Consider the following 13,043-nt stretch of genomic DNA (forward strand, 5'->3'; position numbering starts at 1 on the left):
TCACTGTCACCACCACCAAGACCCTCAGCAGGTGTGTTCTCTGGACTTCGGACTTCCCAGCCTCCAAAACTATGAGCAATAAATTTCATTTTCTTTATAAAATGCCCAGCTCTGAGTATTTTGTTATAAGAAACAGAAATGGACTAATACAAGGACATAAAACATGGCAAGTTTGTGGGGGAGTGATGTTTCAAATTATCTACAAGGTTATCAGTACATGTAGGAAAAGGAAACATTTCAGTAAACTGAGCCAAGTAAGCAAGATAATGTAATGCAGTAGACACAGGATATACTATTATACGTTGGACATGTCAGATATATGGTATATCTGAGTCAATTCCTTCACAGGAAGCCATAGTGCATTTGAACGTCACGTGTTTGTTGTGATGCCTCGTGCAGCCACAGGAGCTAGCAACCTCTCCACTGCTTTCTTCTAAGTAGGGCAGACTCGTAGGTTTCCTGTTGTATGATAAGAATCCTTTCCTTTTTTATAGGGGTGTCTTTCATCTAGTTGTAGGTCAATATTTTTTGGAGTTTCAAATACTTTTTTTTTTTTATTTCGAAGGAGACACAGTGAGATGCTATAAACTTTCTGTCATGGTGAAGCCAGTCCTTCATGTCACATTTTAAATACAATCACTTTTTCTTTTCTCAGTGTCCACCCAGACACCACTGCTTCTCCCAGACCTACCGATACCCCTCTTACCTCTGATCAACAATCCAACGTAACATTCATTTGTTGAGAGCACCTTGGGGATAAGATGGAGAAATGTGCTTTACTCATGAGCGTGTATAAAGACCTCCTTCAGGGAGGTATTAATGTAAGAACTCGTGGCCCCGTGTTTCCCAAATCTAAATAAATGGCATCATGCCAAAGGCCAGAAACCTCAGTGAGCATTGTCCTTGATTCCTTTCTCGCCCTCAGGACCATCCAACCAGTCTGGGAGTTCTGTTGATTCTACCTCCTGGATATTTTTCCAGCCTGTCTCCTTCCCTGTCCTTAATTGCCTCCTCTCTGGTCACCTTCAAGTCTCACTTAGATCATGAAACAGTTTTCTCATGGGTCTACCCGCTGCCAGTTGCCCACAAACCACCGTCCACACCCTGAAACACAAGTTTAACCACATCAACTGGGTGCTTACTATGTGCCAAAGAATGTGGAAAACACATCACTCATGTAATCTTCAAAGCAATCGAGTGAGATGATTTCCTTTTTTTACAGATGAGCAAACTACTGAGAACTTAAGGAAGTTCCCAATGTTTTACAGCTCATAAATGATAAAACTAGGATTCAAATCCAGTTTGGCTCCAAAACACAACCAACCACTATATTATATTACCCCTTTCATAGCTCTCCAGGGACTTAAAGTAAAACCCAAAGCCATGAATGTGGCAGGCAGAGACCTTCAACGATTTGCCTCCTGCCTGGCTTTCCTTTGAGTCCCATGTTTGTCCCCTCTTTCTACTCCCACCAGACTGGACAACGTGCTGTTCCTGGTCACTCACGTCTACACTTCTGCACGTGCCGTTTGCTCTCTCTAGCACCCTGCTCACCTCCCGTTATCACCATGGCTTATGTGCATTGAGTATTCACTTGGTGGCAGGTACATTAATTATCTGAATCCAGATAATCATCATATTAACTCTGTGAGATGGATATTTTTATCTCTGTTTTATAGAAGTGAAAACTGCCTTGTGAGGTTAAATAAATTCCCCACTGACTTCTTGAGTGATAAGTCAAACCAGGTTTGTTGTGCCCAGGCTTTTGCCTAATCACTTAAATGACTTTTTTTAAAAAAAATGTGTGTTACATACAAAAAAATTCACCCATTTTAAGTGTGCAGTTTGATAAATTTTGGTAGTTGTATGTAACTGTATAACACCAGCCCTATTAAGATATATAACAATTCACATTCTAAAAGTTTCCTTGGGCTACTTTTACAGCTGATGCCCTCTCCTGACCCTCAAGCAATCACTGATCTGATTGTTCTCACTACAGTAAAAGTCATACTTTATGTAGTCTTTTGTCCTTTGACTTTCACTCAGCTTAATCCTTGAAATTCACCTGTATTGTCACGTGTATTCATATTTTGCTCCTTTATTATTGCCGAGTGGTATTTCGTAGTATGGATATACTAAAATTGTTCATCTATTCACCCACTGATGGACATCTGAATTGCTTCCAGTGTTTGGCTATTATGGATAATGCTGCTCTAAATATTCATGTACACATCCCTTGTGGACATATGTTGTCATACCTCTTGAGCAAATACCTAGGAGTAGAATTCCAAGGTTATTTCAAGGTCAATTCTGTATTTAACTTTATGAGAGACTGCCATACCATTTTCCAAAGTGGCTATACTATTTGACATTCCCACCAGAGTTTTACTTCTTCTGTTCCAAATATGTGCACCTTTTATTTCTTTTTCTTGTCTAATTATACTGGCTGGGACATTGGATACAATGTTAAACAAGTGGTGAGAGCAGAGGTGCTAACCTTGTTCTTTATTTTGCAAGGAAAGTATTGGGAAGTTGATGAATCACTTTTTGTCAGACCCTGACACAACAGGGCCAGGAAAAACACAAAGGAGGCTCATGCTTGCTTGTCTGAGATAAGAACTATTTCCGAGGACCTCTGTAACCCATTAGAAATCCCTTCAAGTCTTTCGTGTCCTTCACAGACCTCCTGCTTTGCACATAGGCACATATTTCTGTGACAAGGCTTATCACTAGACCTTCTCTAGAACTGCAGTTCATTCAGATAAGATGCTCTGAAAGAATGTTGCCCAGTAACAGCATCACAACCAGCGAATCAATAACAAATCTGGCTTTGAGCCTCTGAAACCAAAGAGCTCTTTTCAAGGAGCTTATGTGAACCTCTCTCTTTTTGCCAATAAAAGCTCTCTGTTACCCTTACCTCACCAAATGCACTCGTGGTTTGCCGTGGTGTGCATTCCAGATTATAATCCTATTTTCTATTCCGGAATAAACTCAATATATTTCAAGATATTTTTCTGTAATTTTTTTTTAGGTTCAGTATCAGCAACTGTAGGCTTTAAAATACATATTCTTAGGCTGAAAAAGGTCCCTTCTATTCCTAGTTTCCTAAGAGTTTTTATCTTGAAAGGTGTGAAAATGTGACACATGCTTTTTCTGCCTTTATTGAAATGATCACGTGGTTTTTCTCCTTTATTCTATTAATAGTGTGAATTACATAAATTCGTTTTTAAATGTGAAATCAATCTTGCATTCTCAGGATAAGTACCACTTGATCATGATGTCTTATCATTTGTATACATTGTTAGATTGAATTCAGTAATATTTTGGAGGATTTTTGCGTGGATGTTCATGAGGAGTACTTGTCTGGAGTTCTCTTGTGATCTCTTTGTTTGCTTTTGGACTCAGGGTAACACTAGCTTCGTAAAATAACTCGGAAAGTGTTCCCTCTGTTTTCTGAGAGAATTTGTGTAGAATTGATATTACCACTTCTTTAAGTGTTTTAAAAAATTCATCAGTGAAGCAATCTAGACCTAAGGCTTTCTTTCTGGGAAGGTTTTAAATTATGAATTCAGTTCCTTAGATTGATACACTGCTATTTGAGCTTTCTCTTTTTCTCTTTCGTTAATTTTGGCAATTTGTGTTTTTCAAAAACTACATCTGTTTTATGTAGGTTGTCAAATTCATTGGCATAAAGTTGTTTGTAATATTTTCTTATTATCTTTTTAATATATGTAGGATCTGTAGTGATGTCCTATGTTTCATTTCTGACATTGGGAATTTGTGACTTTTCTCTTTTTTTTCTTTATCATTCTGGCCAGAGGTATATCAATTTTATCAATCTTTTTAAAGAATCAAGTTTGGTTTTATTAATTTTCTCTATTTTTCTGGGGGTTTTTTTTCCCCTTTATTGACTTATGCTCTAGTTCATATCCTCTAAGTACTGCCTTAGCTTCATCTCACAGATTTTGATGTGCTGTATATTCATTTTCATTTAGTTCAGAATATTTTGTAATTTATTTTGTAATTTTTTCTTTAATCTAATGATTATTTATAAGTGTATCGTTTAATGTTCAAGTATTTGGGCTTTTCCTAGTTATTTTATTTTTATTGGCTTATAATTTATTTCATTGTGGTCACATAAACATACTTGGTTTGATTTCAATCTTTTTAATATTACTGAAATTTATTTTATGATCTTGATTATGGACTATGTTGGTAAACATATCATTTGCGCTTGAATTTACATCCTACCATTGTTGGGCTTAGTGTTCTGTCAATATCAATTAAGGTGATTTATAGTGTTTTTCAGATCTTCTGAGTCATTGTGGATATTTTTTGTCTGATTCTTCTATCAATTGCCAAGAAAAAGAGGGGTTAAAATCTCTAACAATGTAACAATGATTGTGAAATTGTTTACTTTCCTCTCTCATTCTGTCAACTTTTGCTTCCTGTATCTAAATCTCTGTTACTCAGAACATACACATTTATGTCTTTCCCAATGAATTAACCCTTTTATCACTGTAAAAGCCCTTGGTAATACATTTCTGTTTTTTAATCTGATATTCCTTTAGCTTTGTAAGCCTTATAATGCTAACTGTTGGTAAAGTATATCTTTTTATTTATTCATTTATGTATTTATTTTTGGCACCTGGCCAGTATGGGTATGGTATATCTTTTTATATCCTTTTACTTTTCTATTTGTGTATTTATAGTAAAAAGGGCCTCTTGTAAACAGCATAATTAAGTCCTATTTTCTTCCTGTGATATTGTGAAATACACGTTTGGTTTTCCTCCCTGTTTCCTTGCACCTAATTCCTAAAGCCCTTAGAATCTCCAAAGTGATAGGTGTGCTTTTTAATGCTAATGAGTTGACTGATGGCTGGGATCTCCTGGATAGCTTCAAGATGGGGTTTGGTTGCCAGATGAACCAACCATGTGATTAGAGGGTTGGAACTTTTAGCCCTGCCCCCACCCCAACCTCTGGGAAGGAGAGAGGGGCTGAGGGTTGAGTTGATCACAAATAGCCAATGATGTGATCCATCATGGCTATATAATGAAGCTTCCATAAAAACCCAAAAGTACTGGGTTTGGAGAGCTTTTGGATAGCTGAACACATGGAGGTTCCTAGAGAGTGGTGCACCCAGAGAGGGCTTGGAAGCTACACACCTCTTCCCCCATATCTTGCCCTATGCATCTCATCCATCTGGCTGTCCATCTGTATTCTTTGTGATATCCTTTATAGTAAATCAGTAAACATATGTAAGTGTCTCCCCTGACTTCTGTGAGCCATTCTAGCAAATTAATCAAACCCAAGGAGGGGGTCATGGAAACTCCAATTTATAGACTATCAGTCAGAAGTATAGGTGACGACCGATTACTTGCAATTGGCATCTGAAGTAGGGGGGAGTCTTGCAGTGCTGAACATTCAACCTTTAATGATATTATTCCACTTTATTCTAGCTTCCAGAGTTTCTGATAAAAAAAAATCTGATATTAATTGACTCATTGGTCCTCTGTATCTAACGTATTATTTTTCCCTTGATTCTTTGAAGATTTGCTCTTTTCTTTGGCTTCAACAGTTTGATTATGATGTGCCTTGATGTGGGCTTCTTTGTGTATATCTGTTAGTAGTGTTATCTTTTTCTTTCTTTCTTTCTTTTATTATTATTATTATCATTTTGGTTGTGTTTGTTTAGCATCTTGTATTAGCAAATTTATATCTTTCATCCAAATTTGGGAAATTTCAGTCATTATTTCTTTAAATTTTTTTCTGTCCCATTCTCTTTTTTTCTCTCCTTCTTTCAATTACATCTATGCTGGATCATTTGCTATCACCAATACATCCCTGAGACTCTATTTTTTTTTTTTTTTTTTAAGATGACGGTAAGGGGATCTTAACCCTTGACTTGGTGTTGGCAGCACCACGCTCAGCCAGTGAGCTAACCGGCCATCCATATATGGGATCCGAACCCGGGGCCTTGGTGTTATCAGCACCGCACTCTCCCGAGTGAGCCACGGGCCGGCCCCTTGAGACTCTATTTTTAAAAATCTTCTTTCTCTGCTTTTACATCTTGGATAATTTTTATTATCTATCTTTATGTTCACTTACTCTTTTTTGTCAAGTCCATTTAGATGTTACATTCATTCAGTAAATTTTTATTTTAGAAATTTTATTTTTTGATCTAGAATTTCCATTTGCTTCTTCTTTATTGTCTCTATGTCTCTGCTGAGATTTCTTGTTTTTCTACTGAGAATTTTATTCATTGAAAACATGCTTTGTTTTTTCATTTACATTTATAATAGAGTTTCAAAATTCTTGTCTGTTCATTCCAACATTTTCATCTCAGGGTCAGACTTGATTGATTTTCTTTTCTTCTGAGAATCTGTTGCATTTTCTTGGTTCTTTGTATGTCAGGTAATTTTGGATTTTGTATTAGTCCATTTATGTTGCTTATAAGAAAATACCTGAAACTGGGTGATTTATATAGAAAAATGACAATTATTGCTTACAGTTTCTGAGGCTGGGAAGTCCAAAGTCCATCTGGTGGTGGCAACAGTGACTCGATGTGGAAGCAGAGAGAGCAGAGAGAGAGAAAGACAGACTCTCCTCTCCTTTTAAAGCCCTCAGAACCACACCCCTGACCACCATTTTTAATCCATTCACTACTGCAGGTTCCTATAATCCAATCACCTCTTCAAGGCCCCACCTTTCAATTACCGTAATAGGATTTCCCACCCTCTTAACAATCACAATGGGGGCTAAGGTTTCTAATATACGAAACTTGGGGGACACAATTCAAGCTTCCGTGAGTTTTGGGGGGGACACAATTCAATCCACTACCGATTGTATCTTGGGCATTATGAATGTTAAATTGTAGAGATTCTGGTTTTTTCTTTCTCCCCCTCTGGTGAGTGTTATTTGCTTTGTTTTAGCAGTTAATATTTTTCACTGGGTTTAACTGCAAGCTTTGTTTGGGGATAACAGCTCTGGTCTGGGTTCAGATCTTTGATTTTTAGCTGAGCTTCTTTGAATCTGTCCCATTCATTCCTGCTTCAGGGGTCAGAGATATGGATAGACTAATTTAGGAGAACCTCTCTTTGGCTCTTGCCCTTCCAGAATTACCCCACCTCCTTTAGCATTCAACATTTTCTGGCACCATTCTTTTGGTTCCCCCGGCCAGCTGTAGCCCCAGGCTAAAGCCACAAAACCCCTGGTCTCCCTTCCTCCCGGGCTCCAAGACAGCTCTCCACTAAAGTGTATCTGCTTCTGTTTACTCTCCAGCACCTTCAGGTGTTAGATTTTTGCATTATGTCCAGGTTCTGTAATGGTTTTCTGCATGGAGTGAATTGGGGTGTTAGCTATCATCTGTGGAAGCTGAAATTGACTAATTATTCTTACTTTTGATCATTCTTCTGAATTCATTGTAGGCATTGTCTTAGTCAGTTTTCTGTTGCTGATAATGCAGTAACTGAAACTGGGTAATTTACAAGAAAATAAAATTTATTTCTTATAGTTTTGGAGGCTGGGAAGTCCAAGGTCCAGGGGGCACATGTGGTGAGGCCCCTTCATCGCGGTGGGGACTCTGTACAGAGTCCTGCGGAAATACAGGTTATCACATAAGGAGATCTGGCGACAGCAGGGGTTAATATGTCACTTGCTCTCCCTATAAAGCCTCCAGAGCCACTCCCGACAACCCATTAAACCACAGACCCGTTAATCCATTCTTGAAGGTATAGTCTTTATGATCCAATCACCTCTTAAAGGCCCCACCTTTCAAATACCATATTGGAAATTAAGTTTTCACATGGGCTTTGGGAGGGACAATCATTTAGACCATAGCAGGAATTCTCTGGGAAATCCTCCCTGACTTTCAGGCCTGTGATAGATGAAACCACCACTATGCTTTCCTCTAGTCTAGCAAATTCATTCATTCATTTATTCAATAAACAACCACTTTTCTAAGCTCTGAGAGAACCACCGTGAGTAAGAAAGTGTTCTCTCTCAAAAAACTAACAGACTAATGGGTAAAGACTAAAAAATCCGGCAATTACTATGTAAATTATGGCACATAACCCAACCTTTACTGGTCATTGAAAGCTGTCCAGAGGACAGGAACATACGGGTACTGAGGAGACTGAAGAGTTAGCCAGGCAGAGAGAGCTTACTTTTCTGTCTGTCTCCCTTTTTTTTTTTTTTTTTTCAAATTTTATTTATTTATTTTATTTTTTTGTCGTTTTCTCGTGACCGGCACTCAGCCAGTGAGTGCACGGGTCATTCCTATATAGGATCCGAACCCACGGCGGGAGCGGTGCCGCGCTCCCAGCGCAGCACGCTACCGAGTGCGCCACAGGCTCGGCCCCTGTCTCCCTTTTTAAATTCCAAATTCTTTGAGGACAAGGTTCACATTTTGTTCATATTTGTATTCCGAATACTTAGTAACTAAGTAAGCAAATGAGCGAAATGTAACAGCTGAAAAATGAAAGAAATGTCACATCAAGTTGGAGCAATAAAACAACTAAGATAAACTTTACAGTGTGCCCAGGGAACTGCAAATAGTGCAGAGGGAAGATCACGAATATCAGACCAAGGAGTTTGGTCCGTATCCAACACACAATGCAAGACCCAAAAAAGGGTGTTAGAAGGAGAGCAGCAGGCTGGTTAGCAGGTGCAACCATCTCTGAGCATCCACGCCTTCTTGTAAGGAGTGAGCATGATCAAGTAATCCCCATAGTAGAGTTTCTTAAATTCCACAGCTGCAGCTAAAAAAAAGCATGTAGAAAACATAATACATTTAGCTTCACAAGTAAAGAATGGATAACTGTCTGCAAAGATTTAAAACCCTTGCGGTCCTGGGCAGGCCCCAGTTTTCTGCTTGACTGCTGAGAGCCATACCTATTCCCTGGCATTACCTCTTCCAGGGCACCAACTCACCTGCAAGCACATCCCAGTCCTGGAAGTCCTGGTGATCCGCTGGGAGGGCCAGGCTCCAAAGGCAGAGGGGTGGCCCTGCATCAGCTGAAGTGTCCTAGGCTATGAAGAGGGTAGGATTCTCTTGGATACTTTCTCATTGCCAAAGAGCCAATGTGGGAGCCTTAGGAGAAAACCACGGGAAAGGACAATACTGCTCACATGAACACAAGTCTCACCCAGGTGGGCTCTCCCCAGTTCTTTGAGTCCCCATATCTTCAGTACCCAATGTACTGGAATGGATTCTGCTAACAGAGTTCTACTATTAAATCAAAAACTTCAATTATATCATTGTGAATAAATGACTCGGGGACCTTTTCTAAGGCAAAGAATGTAACACTGCAGGAAAAGCAGAATGGGATTAAAGAGAGGAGCGACAACAATTTGTTCGCCTTTTATGCAAAAAAAAAAATTGAAAAGCTTTTTAATTTAAAAAACTTTAAAAATGAAAAATTAAAAGTTAAAAAAAAATTTTTTAAACAAGCTCTGGCAAGTTTTATTAAAGAAAAATCTTGCATGATTTACTTTTTTCACCAGTCTGTTCTGGAATGCTTCCAATGATATCAGAATCACCTGGGTCAGTGATAGGCAATGTGCATATTCTGCAGTATTTCTCACATTCTGTAGTGATGGACACCAGTTTTGGCGAACATGGTGTAGTACTCTTTCAGATTTCCTCAAAGCTGGGCCGTTATTGGCGAGGATGACCAATTTTGCTTTGTCTTGTCAGATCATCTTTAGAGTCTGCTTCTACCCCAGCCCATACTTTTCACCTTTCATCATGAGCTGGAGCCTAGAATTGATTGACTCCAGCTACTTTTTCATATTCCTTGCAGCCACCATCTTCCTGCCTTAGGTGCAGGACGGCCCCCAACCAAGAGTAGAGGAGTGAGAAAAGAAGCAGTTTCCACAATGCAAAGCTCTTCACCTGTTTTTAAAATTTTTTAATTCACAGAGTTGAAAACTGATGGGCAATAGGATCAATTCGACTATATGCTTTGTTCAGCTTGTTCAGTGTACCAGAAGCCAAGAAGGTTCCCATTAAAAATCTGTTTTCTCTTGGAAAATGGGAAGACCTGGCAACACTGGGCCCATTTTCCCACAACACCACTGCTGTAGATTAGATACCCCCCAACCTCATTGAGGCTTAATCCCCACTATAACTGTTGAGGGTGGGAAATCCTAGTATAGTAGTTGAAAGATGGGGCCTTGAAGATGTGATTAGATTGTAGGACCATGCCATAGTGAATGGATTAATAATGGTGGTCATGGGCATGGTTCTGAGGACTTTAAAAGGAGAGCATGTGAGAGTCTGTCTCTTTCTGCTTCCACCACCTTGCAACGTGAGACCCTTGGGTCACTGTCACCACCAGGTGTGTTCCATGGACTCTGGACTTCCCAGCCTCTGAAACTACAAGCAATAAATTTTGTTTTCTTTATAAATCACCCAATTCTGTGTATTTTCTTATAAGCAACAGAAAAGGACTAATACAAGCACTAATAGTTTAGAGCTGGACAGCGGGGTTAGGTGCCCGCCCGTCCCTGCAGTGCACCCCTATTGTAGTCACTGGCCACTTCCACTCAGGTCTGCGGATCTGCCTAGGAGTTTTCTAACCCCTGTCCCAAAGATTCCTTAGGTCTTTTCAACCCTCTTCTCTTTCCTCTCCTGGTCTCTTTCCAGTCTTTTTACTCACGATAGGTAAAAGTGGGTTTTCTGTCCTGAGAATTTTATTAAATTATTTTTACAAAACATCTTAGAGGGAGCCCTGACTGGGCTCACTGACCTTCCCATGAGGTATGGAAAAGTAAAAAAACCAAGGGTCACTAGAAGCGAGGCTTTGCTTTCGATCTGCCTGCAGCCCATGCGGTAACCACTGTGTATGCAAACTGGCACCACACCCAGCACACTCCATTGACACGTTTTGAATGGACGAATGAACTTTACTATAGTCTTCAGCAATTTCGTCATTTAACCAAATGGTCTCCAAGGTTCACCCAGCTGTACTTTCTGTGATTCTGTGGGCAAGGGAGATTTACTGGTGGCTAAATATGACTGAATGAAAGAACGATGGTCAAGGTCCCCAAACTCTGCCCAATGTGAACTCCAGTGGGCTGTAGCCAGTTAACATTTATTGCTTCTAAATCAAGACATTTTGAGTAAGCTTATTTTCTTAGTGAAATAAAATGTACCGTTATCTCAGACTAAATATACATTTTATTAAATGAAAATATGCCATACTATAGGAATGTCTTTCAGTTAGTTCATTATACTTACTTTAAACAAACACCAAAATAGATGACATAAGAACTGTGAATTATTAATGAGTTAAAATTTCTTATTCTAATACACTTCAAAATTATTAATTTTTCTGCCATAAGTTTCAAAAAGAAAATTGTTGCTTCTGTGCTAAGTCTGAATATACAGGCGTTAACAAGATGCAGGGTGCAGATGTGTTGCAATCTCCTGCAAATGATGAATTAGAAAGTCCATTATTTTAAGACAGTGGGGTACACCAGGATGGTCCCCCAGACCCATAACTCTGTCTTCCATGTCTGTGCCATCCCTCCCTTGTGCTCTTTGGCCTTCTGGCCTCCCCTTCTAGAAACTACTAGTGACTCTCAGACACAGAGCTCTGCCCCACAAAGTGGCACCTCCTGGCTGGCACCTCTGCTGCTGGTCATTGGATGAGTGGTACCTCTGCAATTATGTGGGTCACAAATGGAGATGCTCGTCCCTGTAGGAGAAGCTACCCAAACTTCGGGTTCCATTAGGATCCAGATGACTAACAGCTTCTTTCCTGCATGCTGACTTCGGTCAGAGGAGTAAAGAGGGGGCAAGGGGAGGCTCCCATTCCCTGGGCTGATGCTGTCTGTACTATGCAGGTTACCAAGTTACTCTCAGCTTATATTCAATTGTCTTGTGAAGGTAATTATAGGCACCCACTTCCTTTTAAGTAATTTTATCTCTACATCAAGGTATCGTATTGAAAACTCTAATGTCTCCCCCGAAGAGAGATCAAAGTCCAACCAGACACAGAAAGAGATTGTTCCAAATGAACCAGCCTAAGCTGGGATGTCGTGCAGGCACAGACCCCCTCCCTCATTGCATCCTCTCATCAAGGCAGTTGTAATCTCTCTGCAGGCTGCCAGACAGCAAGTCCAAGGATTGTGAAGAGCAAGTCAGACCCAGGCCACCCAGCTGCCATCCTGGGTGCTGGAGTCTGCCCAGCTTCGCAGCCAGCGTCCTTCCTCTGCCCACAGCTAAGCCATTTAGTCTCACGTGCAGGTTCTAGGATTCCTTCTGGTCTGAGGCAGGAGGCCTTCGACCGCTGCAAACTCAGCTGTGTAGGACTCAGTGTGAAGTTGGAGGTACTCATCCGGCATGAGTCCCTGGCGATGATAACAGGTGTCCCCCTTGCTCCTGAGGCCGAGTCTCAGGCTGGCCAGTTGGTTCAGGTGGTTAGAGCTCAGGCTTGTAACACCAAGGTCATAGGTTCGATCCCTGTACCAGCCAGCTGCCAAACAAAAGAAAAAAAAAAAACAATAACTAAGACTGAGTCTCCTTTCCCCCACATATGCTCTCGTCCTTCTCACCAGCCGCTGGAGTTTTCCTTTTTCTAGTAACCACCCAGCACTCCCCTTGCCTCCTAGATCTGAAGCCCTGTCCAGTCCCCTTCTGGGGAGGAGGAAGAATGTGCTAATATGGGCCGGGTACCTTCAAGGTGCCAGCCGCTCTTCCAGGCCCTGAGCCAAGTGTCATACCCTTCCTTATATTCCCACACCAGCTGTGCAAGGCTGATCTGGTCCCCAGCATACCAATGAAGGACACTGACGTTACTGCAGCTCGGAGATGATAAGGACATGTGCCGAGGTCACCTGGCTGGGAAGAGGAGGAGCAGGGGTTTGAAGCCTGGTCGGTCTGGCTTGAAAGCTTTATGTTGTTACTGTCCCACCCCGGGGCCTCCTAGAGACTGAAGCATAGCTCTTACCTGCAGCCGAGTCTGGGCCCCAGCCTGCCAGCCACCTTTCCTGCCACTTGGTCACTTCTAAGTGCTGCTGCTCATCCTGGATTGTA

General features: G+C 40.7%; 1 pseudogene; it reads right to left on the reverse strand.

Moving 5' to 3' along the window:
* Positions 1-7,566: 7,566 nt before the first annotated feature.
* LOC134366502 (large ribosomal subunit protein eL30-like) lies at positions 7,567-9,811 on the reverse strand (annotated as a pseudogene).
* Positions 9,812-13,043: the final 3,232 nt, after the last annotated feature.

The sequence above is a fragment of the Cynocephalus volans genome, chromosome 18, assembly GCF_027409185.1.
Source record: "Cynocephalus volans isolate mCynVol1 chromosome 18, mCynVol1.pri, whole genome shotgun sequence".
In the NCBI taxonomy this organism is placed as follows: Eukaryota; Metazoa; Chordata; class Mammalia; order Dermoptera; family Cynocephalidae; genus Cynocephalus; species Cynocephalus volans.